At 46.4% G+C, this 18,567-nt stretch overlaps 1 protein-coding gene across 1 annotated transcript in view; it reads left to right on the forward strand.

The window, feature by feature from the left end:
• Window positions 1-322: 322 nt before the first annotated feature.
• SLC39A10 (solute carrier family 39 member 10) overlaps window positions 323-18,567 on the forward strand; it is a 55,294-nt gene continuing 37,049 nt past the window's right edge. The window contains exon 1 of the mRNA XM_077275382.1: window positions 323-608. The gene's annotated coding sequence lies outside the window, so the exon portion shown is untranslated. The remainder of the gene's footprint in view (window positions 609-18,567) is intronic.

The following is an 18,567-nucleotide window of genomic DNA, read 5'->3' on the forward strand; positions in this document are numbered from 1 at the left end:
GCAGTCCCACGCAAGTGACACCATCTTCCCTACACAACTCCATCAACATGCAGCCCCATGTAACTTCACCCCCTTTACCATGAAGCCCACCTCAGCACGTGCAGCCTCACACACGTGAAAGGAACCCCATCACGCAGCCCCCACACAAGTGACCTCACCCGACACCCTTGCACAGCCCCACACAAGTAACAGCAAACCATCTCCTGGGCAAGCCCCCAACAAGCAGTCCCATGCAAATAGCAGTAGCCCCTTCCCTGTGCAGCCCCCGTCCTCCGAGCACTCGCCCCTAATCCTATGTAACGAGAAGCCCGCCTTCCTCCCCGCACAGCTGGCTGCAGTGTGCGGCCCTCAGTCCTCTCAGCTGCTCCCCGGCAGCCACACAGGCACACACCAGCACAACGCTGCTTCCTGCTGCACTGGACGGCAGGCCCCGCCCCTTCCGGAGACGTCACACACCACGGGTGCTGCTCCTCGCTAGTCGCGACCTGGACTCTACCTCTTCACCGAGGCGCAAAGGCAGTCGGGAACTGTAGGCCTTGGCGGGCTGTGGGAGAGGTGTGCGTTCTCTAATGGCCGGTACTTTGGAACAACGGGGATCTACGAATAAGGTGAGGGGTCTCCTGCGGGCGCGGAGTGTGTGAGGGGCGGGACACGTGGTGGAGGGTACCCTGGACGTGCCGGGACACCGCAGCCTTTGTCCTCTGCCACCTCCTTCACATGCGGGGGTCCCGTGTGCCGCTCTGTGGCCGCTCTCCCTGCAGACACTGGTGCTGTGGGCACACATGGCGGCGCCTGGGTTTGTGTGTCCAGAAGTGGCTAATACGTGCAGGCTGTAAGGCCGGGCTCACACCGGTGCTTCATGGTCCGTATATGGCCCCAGAGACCCTGCGGCCTGCCCGGTCCCTGCAGCTGGCACAGGGGGCTCCGTCCGGCCTCTACCCCAGCTGGGCCGTTCTGTAGGTGGGCACACCACACTAGTGCTGCGGTACCGGAGGCAGGACGAAGTGACTCCATCTGCCTCCCCCTCAGGTGAACCCCTGACAGTGACAGAATGGGACCATGGCCTTATTCCTGGCGGGGTCATGTGCGCCCCTTGTCTGGCCATATGCAGCCAGCGCTGTCAGAGTGCTGTGGAGATGGAGGAACAAGCAGCAGGTGGGTGTAAATGATTGGCACCGAGCAGCAGGACTTACACCAGCACAGACTGCTCAGTCTGAGGCCGTTTGCAGCGAGCAGTTTGGTGTCACCTAGACACACGCCACTCCTGTCACTTGACAGAAGACACTGATCGGCAAGTGCCGGCATTTATACCTATCACATGATGCGTTCGTGTGACTACTCCCATCGGCAATACGGAGAAATCCTGGCTGCGCTCCCGCTGCACGCTGTCACAGATCAGAAGTCTGCAGTCGGAGAATGCCGGCGGACTGTACTCTCAAATCTCCACAACCCTTTTAAGAATGTGTTCTGTAATGGTGCCATTGTTAAAATAGAAAACATAAAAAAACATTTTTTTTCCTAAAACTTTGATCCTTTAAAGTAGTTGTCCACTACTTGGCAGCTTCTTCCCATAGCCCTGACTTGACCCCTGTATAATAGAGCCTATACTCTCCTCCCGTGCCGCGGCTGTTCCAGTGGTGTTTGCACAAGTTCTCCCTGGGACTCCTGTTCTGTTGGTGTGACACTGGCGTTGCTGTCTCCGCCTTCAGACAATTTGAACATGAAGAGGAAATCCGGGATCAGCTGCCGTCCAACTTGTCTGAAGGTGGGGACAGTGACACCAGTGCTGATTCGGCACTGGTGTCAGAGCTCCGCACTAAAGTGCCTGGGAGAGCAAGCGCCGACACGGGAGGGGAATGTAAGCTTTATTATGTTCTCAGGGCCAAGCATTTTCATCAAGAAAGGTGTGACCGCTAACTAAAGATAGCTAAGTTACTAGGAAAATGAAATAAGCAGGGCATCTGGTAAGAAGTAAATGCTCTCCTTGGCTATGTCCACACGTTAATTTTTTTTTTCCTGTATTTTTGTAGGCTCTAGTGCATGTTAATAGTTTAATTCTCCCCCTTCCTATCCATTCTTGCATTTTCCACTTGGAGGACACTCTGTACTGTATAATAGTGAATGAGATGTCTAGAGTGTTTTGCCATCCTTTTTACTTTAAAAACTGCTAGCGACTTATTCACTATTCAATGGAGGGGAAAAAGTCACACAAAAAAACGTCCATTGTTGGAGGAACGACTAGATAAACTACCGTATACAAGAGACTTTTCAGGGGGGAAAAAGCCAGTTTCCTTAAATGTCTTTACTTGAAAAACTGTCTGACTACACCAGGCAATCCTGCACATGTCCTGTGTGCACACCATGCCTGGATAGCACTGCAGCCTTGCAGCGCTGGGGTCCTGGGTTCTAATCCCACTTTGGACAACATCTGCATGGAGTTTGTATGTTCTCCCCGTGTTTGCGTGGGTTTCCTCCGGTTTCCTCCCACATACAAAAGACATACTGATAGGGAATGTAGATTGTGAGCCTCATCGGGGACTGTGATGATGTGTGCAAACTGTAAAGCGCTGCGGAATATGTTAGCGCTATATAAAAAAAAAAAAAAGAAAAGATTCAAGACTCAGGTGGTCTTAGGGTATGTTTCCATGGTCCGTAGACACTGCGTACATCAGATGTTACAGATTAGTGGATGGGAAGAAAAGGAGTGTGGAGGGCACCACCATATATATAGCTACAAGTGGTTCACCATAGGCAAATATACAAACATGAAAAACAAAAAGAGAAACGGCATGCCCATATAATTAAGGAACACCCAAGCTCATTAAACTTTTAAATTTTTTTTTCAATTACAAAAAAATCAGAACACATAGGACACAATGACAATTAAAAACATTTAAAAAACAGATTGTGAAATACTCAATGGTCATGCCTTATAATATAGACCATGGCCCACCGCAGCTACCAACTCAGACTCAGAACTGTCAATATAGGCTCCGAAGCATGTGTATAGAAACCAGCAGAATGAACACTGTAAAGACAAAAAAAAGAAATGTAGAATTCCCTTTTTTTAACACAATTTTACCATACTTGAGTTGTTTTCCTGTCTCCAGTTCATTGTATGGTAACACGAATTGTTCATTTCAAAACTACAACTCTTCCCTCAAAAAACGAGGCCCAATTCGACTATATTGACGGAAAATACCATCATGGCTCTTGGTAAAAGGGGAGGAATAAGTGAAAGCGCAGAAATATAGCCAAATCGTCCATTCGAAAAGGTGTTATCCGGAGCTGTTCACATTCAATAGAATAGGATGTGTGCAATACACGTCATGGGCAGCAGAAGTCAGCCACTCTGGATGTCACTGCATAACATATCCCTTTTAATATCTGAATTAAATATTTTCTGATACCACTTTTTGTCCTTCTACTCTATCGGCAAAAATTGTGGATACACTTTAAATTTTTGTCATTTTTACAGTTTTTAGCATGCAGTCACACAGTGTTTATAACAATAATGCTACAAGTAGTCTAAGGTAGATTAGAACATCTCTATATTAGAGAAAGGTTACCATAATACAAAATGTCTCATTACTTCTATAAGAACAGTGGAATGGCCGAATCAAAATATCACGTCCTAATATGTTAATTTCAAGCTATCTCTGTGTTCTTTCTTTAGTAGTGTGTAGAGTATTCCTTTAGCATCTCCATGGCATTGATTCAACAAGACTTCTGAGGTTCTCTGTGGTCATAACTTGGTACCAGGAACTGGTAACAGCTGCAATCAATGCCTGATTGTTGCTCGGTCGCTTACTAGAAATCAATCGCTTTAATCTTGACCACAGATTTTCGATAGGGCTCAGATCAGAACTGTTTCCTGATCATGAAAGCACAGTAAATTGTTTGCTTTCAAACCATTTTAGATTATGCCTTGCAGCGTGACATGGTGCTCCATCCTGTTGAAAAATAATTTCCGTCTTTTCCTTGCCAAAGTCACGAATTGATGGGATGAGCTTTGGTTCAAGGACGACATGAATATATTTCGAAGCATTTAGAGTATGTGCACACGATGCGGATTTTGCTGCGGATCCGCAGCGTTTCCACAGCTGCGGGTCCGCAGCAGTTTCCCATGAGGTTACAGTTCAATGTAAACCTATGGGAAACCAAAAACGCTGTGCACATGCTGCGGAAAAAAACGCGCAGAAACACAGCGGTTTACATTCCGCAGCATGTCACTTTCTGCGTATTCCACAGCGGTTTTACAGCTGCCCCTATGGAAAACCGCAGTAAATCCACAATAAATCTGCAGCAAAAACGCAGCGTTTTTTGCCCTGCAGATTTATCAAAACTGCTGCGGAAAAATCCGCAGTGGCCAAGAATACGTGTGCACATACCCTTACAGTTCCCTCAAGGACCTGTATTCTCCCAATTCCATGCCAGGACATACAGCCCCCATATCATAACTCTCAGGATGTTTCATTGTAGCTGTCATACACTCTGGAAGAGAGTCTTCCTTTGGCCTTCTCCGAACATAACGCACTCCATCACTACCAAAAATGTATATTCTGTTTCATCGCTCCAGATTACTTTTCTGCCAATCTTCAGTTGTTCAGCTAAGATGTTATTTGGCCCAGGTAATTGTCTTCTCTGTTTAAGATTTAGGAACGGGTTTTTCCTTGGTGTTCGTGCTTTCAGACCGGCATCAATTAATCGGCGACGTACTGTTCTATCAGACACTGAAACTCCTCCATCATGCAAGAACTGGTTGAGTTCTTTGGCTGATGCTCTTCTGTTTTGCAAGGCTAAGCTAACAATTCTTCTCTGTTTTTGGAGTTGTTGCCTTTTTCCTTCCTTAATCATTCTTAGTTTTGATGCTGCAACTATCAGCAAAACGTGATCACAGCTTTTGCACTCCAGAGGCAGTGACTCCACCACCCATCTTCCTAGCAATTTCTCTGAAACTGTATCTATCCGTCCTTCCTCAAAACAATAGCTGTAGCTCCTTTAAAAAAAAAAAAAAGAGACGAGTCAGACCTCTTTGTGGCTGGCATGATTAAAATCTGAAAAAAATAACTCGGGAGTTTGAGCTCAAAATAGACATTTGTAATTGCTCAATTAAAAAATTAAATTTAAATAATAAAATACAAGAAATAATTCTCAATAGTTTGTAAAGAAATTAAAGCCTGTAGCACCTATACTGAGAGGATCAAGTGACTGTAGCTGTAAAATACTATTTTTAATTTATTGCGGACATAAAGAAAAGTTAACATATAACTAAAAATGTATGAATTTTACTCAGAGAACGACGTCCAGTATTTCTTGTCAAAATTATAAAAACTACCATCAAAATATGAAAAACAAGTCTCCCAATATCTTTAGTAACAGATTGCGTGCCTGGGCTATAAATATAATTACGTAATGAAGCAAGTAAGATCGCCGTAAATTAGTAAAAACTGCATCCACAATTTTGGCCTCTAGTGTATGTATGGCTAATAACTACTTCTTTTCCTAATAAAGACTAACGCTTCCTCTGCATTCTCATTTTTGTATATATCTATTTTTTTTTTTCAGTTGTCTAAAGGTTTTGGTGTGATGATAATAAAGCAATCATTCAGTTACTAGGTTATATTACTGAGACACTGTAGGTCCATTGTGAGTTAGAAGAACGTATCTAAAGGGAATTAATCATATAGGATTTAGGGAAGTAACAAGGAATTTACGCTTGTGTGAATGTGATGCAAGTCTGTGATAATCACAAGGTTCTGGTCATGGGAATAAGGTCTTCAGAAGGTTAGCAATGACCTGAAGTTTAGCAAGTCATCACGGGGGCATCTGAAAATCAGCTTTAGACTTCTCAGAAAAGTGCTGTGAAATGAAAATATATATATTACGGGACTCTGAACAAATAGCAGTTCCCATAGTGACTGGACAGAGGTGTAGTAATATCACATAATGGGTTTATTTTTTTTGTATTTGCTTCTGTAAATGTCTGATAGTGTTATATTAATATCCAGATGAAAATTTATTGTGGCACATAGGCCGGTTTCACACATCTGGATATTTTTGGTACCGGAGGGGGGGGTGTGTGGTACTTGTGGCACATGGTTGGCACAAGGACGGGCACCAGGGCTGTTTTCTGGCGCTGGGTGGTGAAGACGGCTCTCCTCATCCTTCCCTGCTCTGCTGGCGATCAGCGCAGAATGATGAGTTATATTTAAGTGATAACAATGACAGCAGGCGGCGGCTGATAGGACTATTACTCCCATCAGCCTACACCTGCTGCCGCTAATAAGAGTGAGAGCAGGAGCGGCTGAAGAGTATTCCTCACCCAACGCCTGTGCTATAAATAAATAATAAATAAATTAAAACTGTGTGGGTTCCCCTGTATTTTTGATAAGCAACTAGGCAAAACTCACAGCTGGGGACAACCCTCAGCTGTCAGCAAGGCTGGTTATCAAGAATAGATGGGTCCCCACTCTAAAATTATTTAAATAATTAAAACAATAAAGTTGTGGGATCCCCCAAATTTTTGACAACCAGCCTTGCAAAAACCGACAGCTGGGGCTTGGTATTCTCAAGCTGGTAAGGGGCAATTGATATATAGGCCACCCAGCCTAAAAACAGCAGCCCGCAGCTGGCCAAAAAAGTCACATCTATTAGATGCGCCAATTCTGGCGCTTTGCCTGGCTCTTCCCATTAGCCCTGTAGCAATGGCAACTGGGGTTCATATTTGTGAGGTTGATGTCACTTTTGTGTTGTCAGGTGATGCCAAGGCTTAGACCCCTTTTACACATCAGTTTTTTGCTGTCAGTCACAATCCGTTGGCTCGACGGATCTGTCGCAGATTGTGAAAAACTGAAGCGACGGATTCGGTTTTTTTACAGATCCGACTAGCGGATCTGGCTAAATAAATCAGAGCATGCGCAGTTAAAAAGAAAAACGGAATCTGTCGCCGTATTCCATCATTTGACGGATCCGGCGCCATAGGCTTCCATTTGAGGAAACGACGGACGGCAACGGATCTGTCTCTGTCCGCTTTTTCGATGTACACAAAAAAAGTTACTTCAGAATAAAGTGTTTTATTAGAAATAAAACAAAACACACTTCCATTTTTATTTAAAATTAACAAACGGTTATACTCGCCTAACGCAGAATTCCACCAAAGCCCTCGTTTTATTCCTCCTGTGATAAACCAAAAATAAAAAAAACTATTCTTCACCTGTCCATCGTTCTATCCCACGCCGTAATCCATGTCTGGGGGATAAATAGTTATCAACCTGGACAGTGCCTAAATGAGGCCACAGTGCCAATTTCTTCACAGCAGATCACCATGAAAAATGTCAGTGTCTGCGGTACGTGTGAAAACTCGCCACATGAACGTGTGAACGAGCCCTGACATAGTGCTGCAAGTCTAACTGCGGTCGTGTAAGGCAGAGGTCCCCAACCTTTTTTGCACCAGGGACCGGCTTTAAGCAAGACCAGTTTTCCATGGCCCGGTGGGGGCGGGGCAGGGGCGGGGCTTTGGTCATATGGGGGTGGGGTTATGGAGGGATGGAGCTTAGTGCATACTTATCATATAATTATGACATTTATAATGAGAATGTGATTCAACTTACCATAGGTTCAGAATGAGTGGGAGCACCATGCTTGTTTCCCTGGTGCTCTGCACCATTATTGCCCCATAGCTGTGCCATATAGTGCTCTGCACCATTATTGCCCCATAGCTGTGCCATACAGTGCTCTGCATCGTTTATTATTGCCCCATAGCTGTGCCATACAGTGCTCTGCACCGTTCATAATTGCCCCATAGCTGTGCCATATAGTGCTCTGCACCGTTCATAATTGCCCCATAGCTGTGCCATATAGTGCTCTGCACCGTTCATAATTGCCCCATAGCTGTGCCATATAGTGCTCTGCACCGTTCATAATTGCCCCATAGCTGTGCCATATAGTGCTCTGCACCGTTCATAATTGCCCCATAGCTGTGCCATATAGTGCTCTGCACCGTTGCCCCATAGCTGTGCCATATAGTGCTCTGCACCATTGCCCCATAGCTGTGCCATATAGTGCTCTGCACCGTTCATAATTGCCCCATAGCTGTGCCATATAGTGCTCTGCACTGTTGCCCCATAGCTGTGCCATATAGTGCTCTGCACTGTTGCCCCATAGCTGTGCCATATAGTGCTCTGCACCGTTGCCCCATAGCTGTGCCATATAATGCTCTGCACCATTGCCCCATAGCTGTGCCATATAATGCTCTGCACCATTGCCCCATAGCTGTGCCATATAGTGCTCTGCACCATTGCCCCATAGCTGTGCCATATAATGCTCTGCACCATTGCCCCATAGCTGTGCCATATAGTGCTCTGCACCATTGCCCCATAGCTGTGCCATATAGTGCTCTGCACCGTCCACTATTGCCCCATAGCTGTGCCATATAGTGCTCTGCACCGTCCATTATTGCCCCATAGCTGCTGCTGCTGCTGCAATAAAAATAATAAAACACATACTCACCTGTCTTGCTTGCAGCTCCTCGGCGCCATCTTCCCGGCGTGTCTCTGCACTGACTGATCAGGCAGAGGGCGGCGCGCACACTATATGCGTCATCGCCCCCTCTGCCTGAACAGTCAGTGAGGAGAGAGAGACGCCGGGAAGATGGAGACAGCGCCCGGCGTGTGGAACGAGGATAGGTGAATATGCGATACTTACCTGCTCCCGGCGTCCCGCTCCTTCCCCCGGACAGCTGGTCGTCGGTGCCGCAGCCTCTTCCTCTGTCAGCGGTCACCGGCACCGCTTCATTAGAGAAATGAATTATGCGGCTCCGCCCCTATGGGAGGTGGAGCAGCCTATTCATTTCTCTAATGAGCGGTCCCACGTGACCGCTGAACAGGGGCGCCGCGGACCGGCTGAAAAACCCCAACGGCCCGGTCCTGGTCCGCGGACCGGCGGTTGGGGACCTCTGGTGTAAGGGTTTGCTCAATGCATATCACGCTGTGGAGAAGATTCTCAGCTGGTGACTGATGCTCATGTCCGCTTACGTTGCCGAAGATTCCACTTTTTGTAATGTGAAGTGCATGGCCGATCTAAAGCATTTCTGCATTGTGTTTTGCTACAGAAAATTGCCAGCTATTGCAGTCCATGGGTATGGGGTAAACACCATGGGTCCACAAAGTGAGTACTGTAATGGCCAGCTGATACTGCACAGTACCAGCATTAACACAACTTGTGGAACTGTTCACATTCAAGGGTATAGGACGTGTGCAATACGCTTCATCAGCAGCAGAAGTCAGCGATTCTGGATGTCACTGCATAACATAATTAATTTTTATTATAGCGCCATTTATTCCATGGTGCTTTACATGTGAGGGGGGTATACATAATAAAAACAAGTACAATAATAATACAAGTCACAACTGGTACAGGAGGAAAGAGGACCCTACCCGCGAGGGCTCACAATCTTCAAATCCCCTTTAACCCCTCTTCGACCTGTGACACCGCGTATGCGTCATGAAAGTCTGTGCCAATCCGACCTGTGATGCATATGCTGTGTCACAGAATAAGCGCGTCCCTGTAGGTCGGGTGAAAGGGTTAACTCCAATTTCACTCTACCTAGAGGGACAAGGGTAGTGGTACCTCAGCCCAGCTTCGCCCCCCCCCCCCCCTTTCACTTTCAACAGCCAATCAGAACAATTTGTAATATTTCACCTATGAAAAGTGGTGAAATATTACAATCCAGCTATGGCCGATGCTGCAATATCATCGGCCATAGCTGGAAACCCTGATCTGCCCCCGCCACGAATCTCCTCCCCAGTCCTCCGTCCCGTGCTCCGATCCCCCCTCCTCATACTTACAGAGCCTCCCGGTGTCCATCCGTCTTGTCCATGGGCGCCGCCATCTTCCAAAATGGCTGGCGCATGCGCAGTGCGCCCGCCGAATCTGCCGACTGGCAGATTCGTTGCAGGTTTTATCACAGTGATCAAAATGTACCTATCACAGTGATCAAAATAAAAAAAAAATAGTAAATGAACCCCCCCCACTTTATCACCCCCATAGGTTGGGACAATAATAAAATAAAGAAAATATATTTACTTTTATTTTTCCACTAGGGTTAGGGTTAGAATTAGGCTATGTGCACACGCTGCGGATTTGGCTGCGGATTTGTAGCAGTTTTCCATCAGGTTTACAGTACCATGTAAGCCTATGGAAAACCAAATCCGCTGTGCCCATGCTGCGGAAAATACAGCGCGGAGACGCTGCGTTATATTTTCCGCAGCATGTCAATTCTTTGTGTGGATTCCGCAGCGTTTTACACCTGTTCTTCAATAGGAATCCGCAGGTGAAATCCACACAAAAAACACTGGAAATCCATGGTAAATCCGCAGTGCCTTTTACCTGCGGATTTTTCAAAAGTGGTGCGGAAAAATATCACACGAATCCGCAACGTGGGCACATAGCCTTAGGGTTGGAATTAGGGTTGAGTTGGAAATAGGGTTAAGATTAGGCTTGTGGTTAGGGGTGTGTTGGAGTTGGGGTTTGGTTGGAATTAGGGTTAGGGGTGTGTTGGGGTTAGTGTTGGAGTTAGAATTGAGGGGTTTGCACTGTTTAGGCACATCAGGGGTCTCCAAACGCAACATGGCGCCACCATTGATTCCAGCCAATCTTGCGTTCAAAAAGTCAAATGGTGCTCCCTCCCTTCCGAGCCCCGATGTGCGCCCAAACAGTGGTTTACCCCCACCTATGGGGTACCAGCATACTCAGGACAAACTGGGCAACAACTATTAGGGTCCAATTTCTCCTGTTACCCTTGCGAAAATAAAAAATTGCTTGCTAAAACATAATTTTTGAGGAAAGAAAAATTATTTTTTATTTTCACGGCTCTGCGTTGTAAACTTCTGTGAAGCACTTGGGGGTTCAAAGTGATCACCACATATCGAGATTAGTTCCATGGGAGATCTAGTTTAAAAAATGGGGTCACTTGTGGGGGAGCTCCAATGTTTAGGCACACAGGGGCACTCCAAACGCGACATGGTGTCCGCTAAAGATTGGAGCCAATTTTTTATTCAAAAAGTCAATTGGCGTTCCTTCCCTTCCGAGCCCTGTCGTGCGCCCAAACCGTGGTTTCCCCCCACATATGGGGTATCGGCAGGTATCAGGACAAATTGTATAATAACTTTTGGGGTCCAGTTTCTCCTTTTACCCTTGGGAAAATAAAACAAATGTTGCTAAAAGATCATTTTTGTGACTAAAAAGTTAAATGTTCATTTTTTCCTTCCATGTTGCCTCTGCTGCTGTGAAGCACCTGAAGGGTTAATAAACTTCTTGAATGTGGTTTTGAGCACCTTGAGGGGTGCAGTTTTTAGAGTGGTGTCACTTTTGGGTATTTTCAGCCATATAGAACCCTCAAACTGACTTAAAATGTGAGGTGGTCCCTAAAAAAAAAAATGGTTTTGTAAATTTTGTTGTAAAAATGAGAAATCGCTGGTCAAATGTTAACCCTTAACTTCCTAGCAAAAAAAAATTATTTCCAAAATTGGGCTGATGTAAAGTAGACATGTGGGTAATGTTATTTATTAACTATTTTGTGTCACATAACTCTCTCGTTTAACAGAATAAATTCAAAATTTAAAAATAGTGAAATTTTCTAAATTTTAGCCAAATTTCCATATTTTTTTTTCACAAATAAACACTAAAACTATCGACCTAAATTTACCACTAACCTTAAGCCCAATATGTCATGAAAAAAACAATCTCCGAACCGCTAGGATCCGTTGAAGCGTTCCTGAGTTATTACCTCATAAAGGGACACTGGTCAGAATTGCAAAAAATGGCCAGGTCATTAAGGTCAAAATAGGCTGGGTCATGAAGGGGTTAATATGTGAATTACAGATTTACGCTGGCTCCTCATCCACATGCTGCTGAGAAAATCTACAGTGGACATTGCTGCTGTGGATTTGATATCCACAGTATATTATTGAATCCATAGCAAAATATGTTCAGTTTTGGTGAGGATCTTGCAGCTGTTGCTGTATTGCTGCACACAATGATTGCCTTGGCTTTGTACACCTCAGCAGTGTGCAATGTATGGTATTGGGTACAATAAGGAAATTGCTACATCAAGTAGATAAAGGCATTGTCAAAAATAAATCTAAATCATGTTTTGTTTTTTTCTTGAACTTTGGGGAAAAACCTCCTGCTCCCAGTGTGCATATATTAAAGGGACTGTCCGCACAGAATGACTGTTCCTACCAAGTATAGGTGCTCTATGGTAGGGCCAATTATTTTATATACACCTTCCTCTGCTTGTTTTCCTTCTTCTCCCTCCCTCTTCTTTGACAGCTTTGCCTTAATTAAGCCTGAGATGGATCCCAAAATATTTGGAAAACAAGCAGGTAGTAAGGTGTATCTGAAAGATTGGCCCCTTCACCGTGCTGCTGTACTTTGTGTGAAGTCATCCTGTGCTGACAGTCCAGGTTTAATATGGAGCAAGCATTCCTTGCCATTCTTGTTTCCACATTGGCAGCCTGTTTAGACAGGCCAGAATCACCAGATGAATGAGCAAAACACTCGTTCATCAGGTCAAATTATTTTTGCTTGCTTTAAAAAAAAAAAAAAATCATTGTTCACGGCAGCACATATTCCTGTGCTTATTGGGCACGTGCTGCCGATAACAATGATTTTCATTGAGCACAAAACTATAGTATTAGCAATCGTTCTGTAGGCACGGAAGTGCAATGGCCTGGCTAGACAATTTATGAAACAACCACCAATCGGCTTACTGGTCGGCCGCTGTATACTCACATTCGTCAAATTTTTCAGACACAATACCATGTGGTTTCCTGGAGCTGACTTTCCAAGTTTACTAGGTAGACTGAAACAGATGATGACTCAAGTGTTTTGCTGGAGGGCAAGAAAAAGCGGTAAATCAGGGTTGGGCACATGGATAAAGCTCTGTATGCCCGGGAAGTTTTCCTAGTGAATGCAATAAAACAGAGGCCATAAAATGTGATCTTATAACAGGTGGGGCAATCACTTTGGTTCTAAAGAGTCAATTAAAAAAAAAAAACAGCGACAAAGAACCTGACTGCACTCACTTTTGTCAATTTAGATAATAGTTACCACAACAAAAATTCCAGCATCTCTACAAGTAGCACAAATTGCTAGTTTTAGCATCTGATAAAGCTAAATTATTAGTATTTGGTAATTGTAGGTAGATGTAATCCTTAATAACGTCCTTAATGTAGAAAAGGCATATACCGATTTACCGTCTGTTTGGAGTCAAATACTCCACAGATTGGCACTAGTTACATTCATCTTTTTTCATCAAAGTATTTGGCACCTTTGCTTAGTCCTAGTGGGTGTTAACTCATTGTTTTCACTGGGGATGTTTATCTATACTAGATGGTGGCCCAATTCTAACGCATCGGGTATTATAGAATGTATGTACCTCGCGCTTAGCGCAGCCCACGCAGTATCTAGCGCAGCCCACGCAGTATCTAGCGCAGCCCACGCAGTATCTAGCGCAGCCCACGCAGTATCTAGCGCAGCCCACGCAGTATCTAGCGCAGCCCACGCAGTGTGGGCACCATATCCCTGTTCAAAAAAAATATAAAAAATTTCAAATAAAAAAGTTATATACTCACCCTCCAGCGTCCACTGAAGCTGTCCCGATGGATGTGCGCGATGCTGCCGCCAGCTTCTGTTCCCAGTGATGGATTGCGAAATTACCCAGATGACTGGCGGCAGCATCGTGCGCATCGGTGGACGGCGGAAGGTGAGAATAGAAAATTTTTATATCTTTTTACTATTGATGCTGCATAGGCAGCATCAATAGTAAAAAGTTGGTCCGGGATGGGGCGACACACTAGCGCTAACTGGAGGGGAGTAGGGAGGGGCCAATTCGCGGCCGGACTAAGCCTGTCGCTGATCAGTGACGCGGGATTTCCGTTGCAGACAGACAGACGGAAGTACCCCTTAGACGATTATATAGATAGATAGATTCTCCTTTTTTGATGTTGATCAATCATAAGCAGGCAGGAACACCGTGGAAAAAGAACACGCCCCCACCACAGCTTACAGCAGGTTTCTCAGTGTGTGATGTAATCACATTTATTTTTGTGCTCAAGCAACTTGTAATCACTCTGCAATGAGATAAGGGCTGTCATTAGGGTACTGTCTCACAGTGGCACTTTTGTTGCTACGACGGCACGATCCGTGACGTTCCAGCGATATCCATACGATCTCGCTGTGTCTGACACGCAGCAGCGATCAGGGACCCTGCTGAGAATCGTATGTCGTAGCAGATCGTTTGGAACTTTCTTTCGTCGCTGGATCTCCCGCTGTCATCGTTGGATCGGTGTGTGTGACACCGATCCAACGATGCGTTCGCTTGTAACCAGGGTAAACATCGAGTTACTAAGCGCAGGGCCGCGCTTAGTAACCCGATGTTTACCCTGGTTACCATCATAAAAGTAAAAAAAAACAAACAGTACATACTCACATTCCGGTGTCCGTCAGGTCCCTTGCAGTCTTCTTCCCGCTGTGATCTGCTTTCAATTTACGGCGGCACTCAGTCAGAGCGGGAAGCAGACTGCAAGGGACCTGACGGACACCGGAATGTGAGTATGTACTGTTTGTTTTTTTTTACTTTTACGATGGTAACCAGGGTAAACATCGGGTTACTAAGCGCGGCCCTGCGCTTAGTAACCCGATGTTTACCCTGGTTACCCGGGGCCTTCGGCATCGTTGGTCGCTGGAGAGCGGTCTGTGTGACAGCTCTCCAGCGACCACACAACGACTTTCCAACGATCACGGCCAGGTCGTATCGCTGGTCGTGATCGTTGGAAAGTTGCAGAGTGTGACAGTACCCTTACACCTCACACACAAGCAGTGTGTCCAGGGCTATCTCTGTGTGAGAAGTAATGACTCCACTCTAATCTCCCTGCAGAGCCACAGTACAAGTACAGCACAACCCTATATGAGTGATATTACTGACACCTCACTGTACAGGCAGGGAGTGTGATAGTGTCAGTACAGCAGAGGTGACCATGCTTGGAGAGGAGGGGAGCTGATGTAAGGGTTTGTCATGTGACACAGCCAATTTCACCTGCGCTGCCCCTACCTTCAAACTGACTCATGCAGGGGTTAAACCAAGAGCTGCATCATGACCTGTTGCATATTAAGAAATCTGCTCTGAGCTATGGTAGTGGTGTGGTTTCTTATTTTTATTTTTTTATATGATTGGTCAGCATCATACAGGGGAAGTATAACCCCCTCCCCTCCCAGTGAAAACTGTCAGATAACATCCACTTGGTCTTAAAGTTAACTGATTAGGTGTCAAATACTTTGATTGCTAAAATATCTGCAATGGAGAGGTGGGAAAAAAAGTTCCTCTCTGCAGCCACCCTTCATGTGTCTGGTTCAACATGAAAAACTTGGTGACTTTTTTTTTTTTTAATTGTTTTTAAGCTATGCAAAAACTTCATAGACCTCAATAGAAAAGAGCACAGTTGCCAGTATCAGATTTATAGGCGCATTAGCTACCTGGCTCCTGAGATTAGTCCAGTCCTGCAGTAGTAAATGTATGCATGGCTGCTGTTCGTAATGGACCACGGCAGCTAGGAATGATCCCTAATAGAACAGATTTCAAAGACATTTAACAGATCCCATCTACTATATACTGTCTTTCTGTCTGTCTGTCACGGATATTCATTGGTCGCCGCCTCTGTCTGTCATGGAAATCCAAGTCGCTGATTGGTCGCGGCAAAACGGCCACGAGCAATCAGCGACGGGCACAGTCCGGCGGCAAAATGGCCGCTCCTTACTCCCCGCAGTCAGTGCCCGCTCCATACTCCCCTCCACTCAGTGCTCACACAGGGTTAATGGTAGCGGTAACGGACCACGTTATGCCACGGGTAACACACTCCGTTACCACTGCTATTAACCCTGTGTGACCAACTTTTTACTATTAATGCTGCCTATGCGGCATCAATAGTAAAAAGATCTAATGTTAAAAATAATAATAAAAAAAAAATCGTGTTATACTTACCGTCCGTCGGCCCCTCGGACCCAGAACCGGCCTTTCCCGCTCCTCGCGAGACCGCTACGTCATCATTTCGCGAGACCGCAATGCACTCTTGGGACCGGAGAGCGCGAGGAGCATCGGTAAACGCTTCGCCTGGATCCGGGTCCAACGGAAGGTGAGTATAGAAAGAACTATTTTTTATTTTAATTCTTTTTTTTTTTTTTTAACAGGGATATGATGCCCACATTGCAGGATACTGCGTGGGCGGGCTGTGCAGGATACTGCGTGGGCGGGCTGTGCAGGATACTGCGTGGGCGGGCTGTGCAGGATACTGCGTGGGCGGGCTGTGCAGGATACTGCGTGGGCGGGCTGTGCAGGATACTGCGTGGGCGGGCTGTGCAGGATACTACACTAGATGGTGGCCCGATTCTAACGCATCGGGTATTCTAGAATATGCATGTCCACGTAGTATATTGCCCAGTCACATAGTATAATGCTCCATGCAGTTCATTATGGCCTCATAGATGCCCCATATAATGCTCCATGCAGTTATGGCCCCATAGGTGTCCCATATAATGCTCCATGCAGTTATGGCCCCATAGCTGTCCCATATAATGCTCCATGCAGTTATGGCCCCATAGCTGTCCCATATAATGCTCCATGCAGTTATGGCCCCATAGCTGTCCCATATAATGCTCCATGCAGTTCATTATGGCCCCATAGATGCCCCATTTAATGCTCCATGCAGTTCATTATGGCCCCATAGATGCCCCATTTAATGCTCCATGCAGTTCATTATGGCCCCATAGATGCCCCATTTAATGCTCCATGCAGTTCATTATGGCCCCATAGATGCCCCATTTAATGCTCCATGCAGTTCATTATGGCCCCATAGATGCCCCATTTAATGCTCCATGCAGTTCATTATGGCCCCATAGATGCCCCATTTAATGCTCCATGCAGTTCATTATGGCCCCATAGATGCCCCATTTAATGCTCCATGCAGTTCATTATGGCCCCATAGATGCCCCATTTAATGCTCCATGCAGTTCATTATGGCCCCATAGATGCCCCATTTAATGCTCCATGCAGTTCATTATGGCCCCATAGATGCCCCATTTAATGCTCCATGCAGTTCATTATGGCCCCATAGATGCCCCATATAATGCTCCATGCAGTTATGGCCCCATAGATGTCCCATATAATGTTCCATGCAGTTCTTTATGGCCCCATAGACGCTCCATACAGCATTGTGCCATATGTAATGCTGCTGCTGCAATAAAAAAAAAAGACATACTCCCCTCTCATCGCTGCTCCTCAGCGTCCCGTCTCTCCGCACTGACTGTTCAGGCAGAGGGCGGCGCGCACACTAATACGTCATCACGCCCTCTGACCTGCACAGTCACTGCAAGAGGACGGGAAGACAGAGCGGTGCCCGGCGGATGGAACGCGGACAGGTGACTATGAAATACTCACCTGCTCCTGACGCTGTCCCATGGTACCGCAGCTTCTTCGCGCCTGGGCGAGAAGGACCTGCCGTGACGTAACGGTCACATGACCGTGACGTCATGCCAGGTCCTTCTCGCGCAGGGCCCGTGATTCGCGGTCACATGACCGTGATGTCATGGCAGGTCCTTCTCGCGCAGGGCCTGTGATGACGTCGCGGTCACATGACCGTGACGTCATGGCAGGTCCTTCGCGCATACCATCCTTGTCATCGAAACCTGCCGGCGGAAGGTGAGTATATAATTTTTTTAATTTTTTTTAAATTATTTTTAAACATTAGATGTTTTTACTATTGACGCTGCATAGGCAGCATCAATAGTAAAAACGTGGTCACACAGGGTTAATAGTGGCGGTAACTGAGTGAGTTACCCGCGGCATAACGCGGTCCGTTACCGCCGGCATTAACCCTGTGTGAGCGGTGACTGCGGGGAGTATGGAGCAGGCGCCGGGCACTGACTGCAGGGGAGTAGGGAGGGACTAATCGGATAGTGGCCGTCGCTGATTGGTTGCGGCAGCTATGACAGGCAGCTGGCGAGACCAATCGGTGACTTGGATTCCATGACAAACAGAGGCCGCGACCAATGAATATCCGTGACAGAAGGACAGACAGAAAGACGGAAGTGACCCTTAGACATTTATATAGTAGATGGCCGGCCGCGAACAATCAGCGACAGGCGCAGTCCGGCTGCGAATTGGCGCGGGATTTGAACCACGCTTCGCTAAGGCCGGTTTCACACTTGCGTTTGGAGCAGCTGTAGAGGGCTGCGGACTTCCTCCGTGAAGCCCCGCCCTCCGCCGCTAGCTCCGCCTACTTCTGCATGCGGCCTGCGTACCTATCTTTAACATTAGGTACGCAGGTCGTGCGGCTGTATGCGGAGGCGGCCACATGCGTCGTTTTGACGCTGCAGATAAAAAAAAAAAATGCTACAGGCTGCCTCCTACGCTGGTCGCCGCAGCGTCAAAACGACGCATGCGGCAGCCTCCGCATACAGCCGCACGACCTGCGTACCTAATGTTAAATATAGGTACACAGGCCGCATGCG

The sequence above is a fragment of the Ranitomeya variabilis genome, chromosome 7 (assembly GCF_051348905.1).
Source record: "Ranitomeya variabilis isolate aRanVar5 chromosome 7, aRanVar5.hap1, whole genome shotgun sequence".
NCBI classification, from domain to species: Eukaryota; Metazoa; Chordata; class Amphibia; order Anura; family Dendrobatidae; genus Ranitomeya; species Ranitomeya variabilis.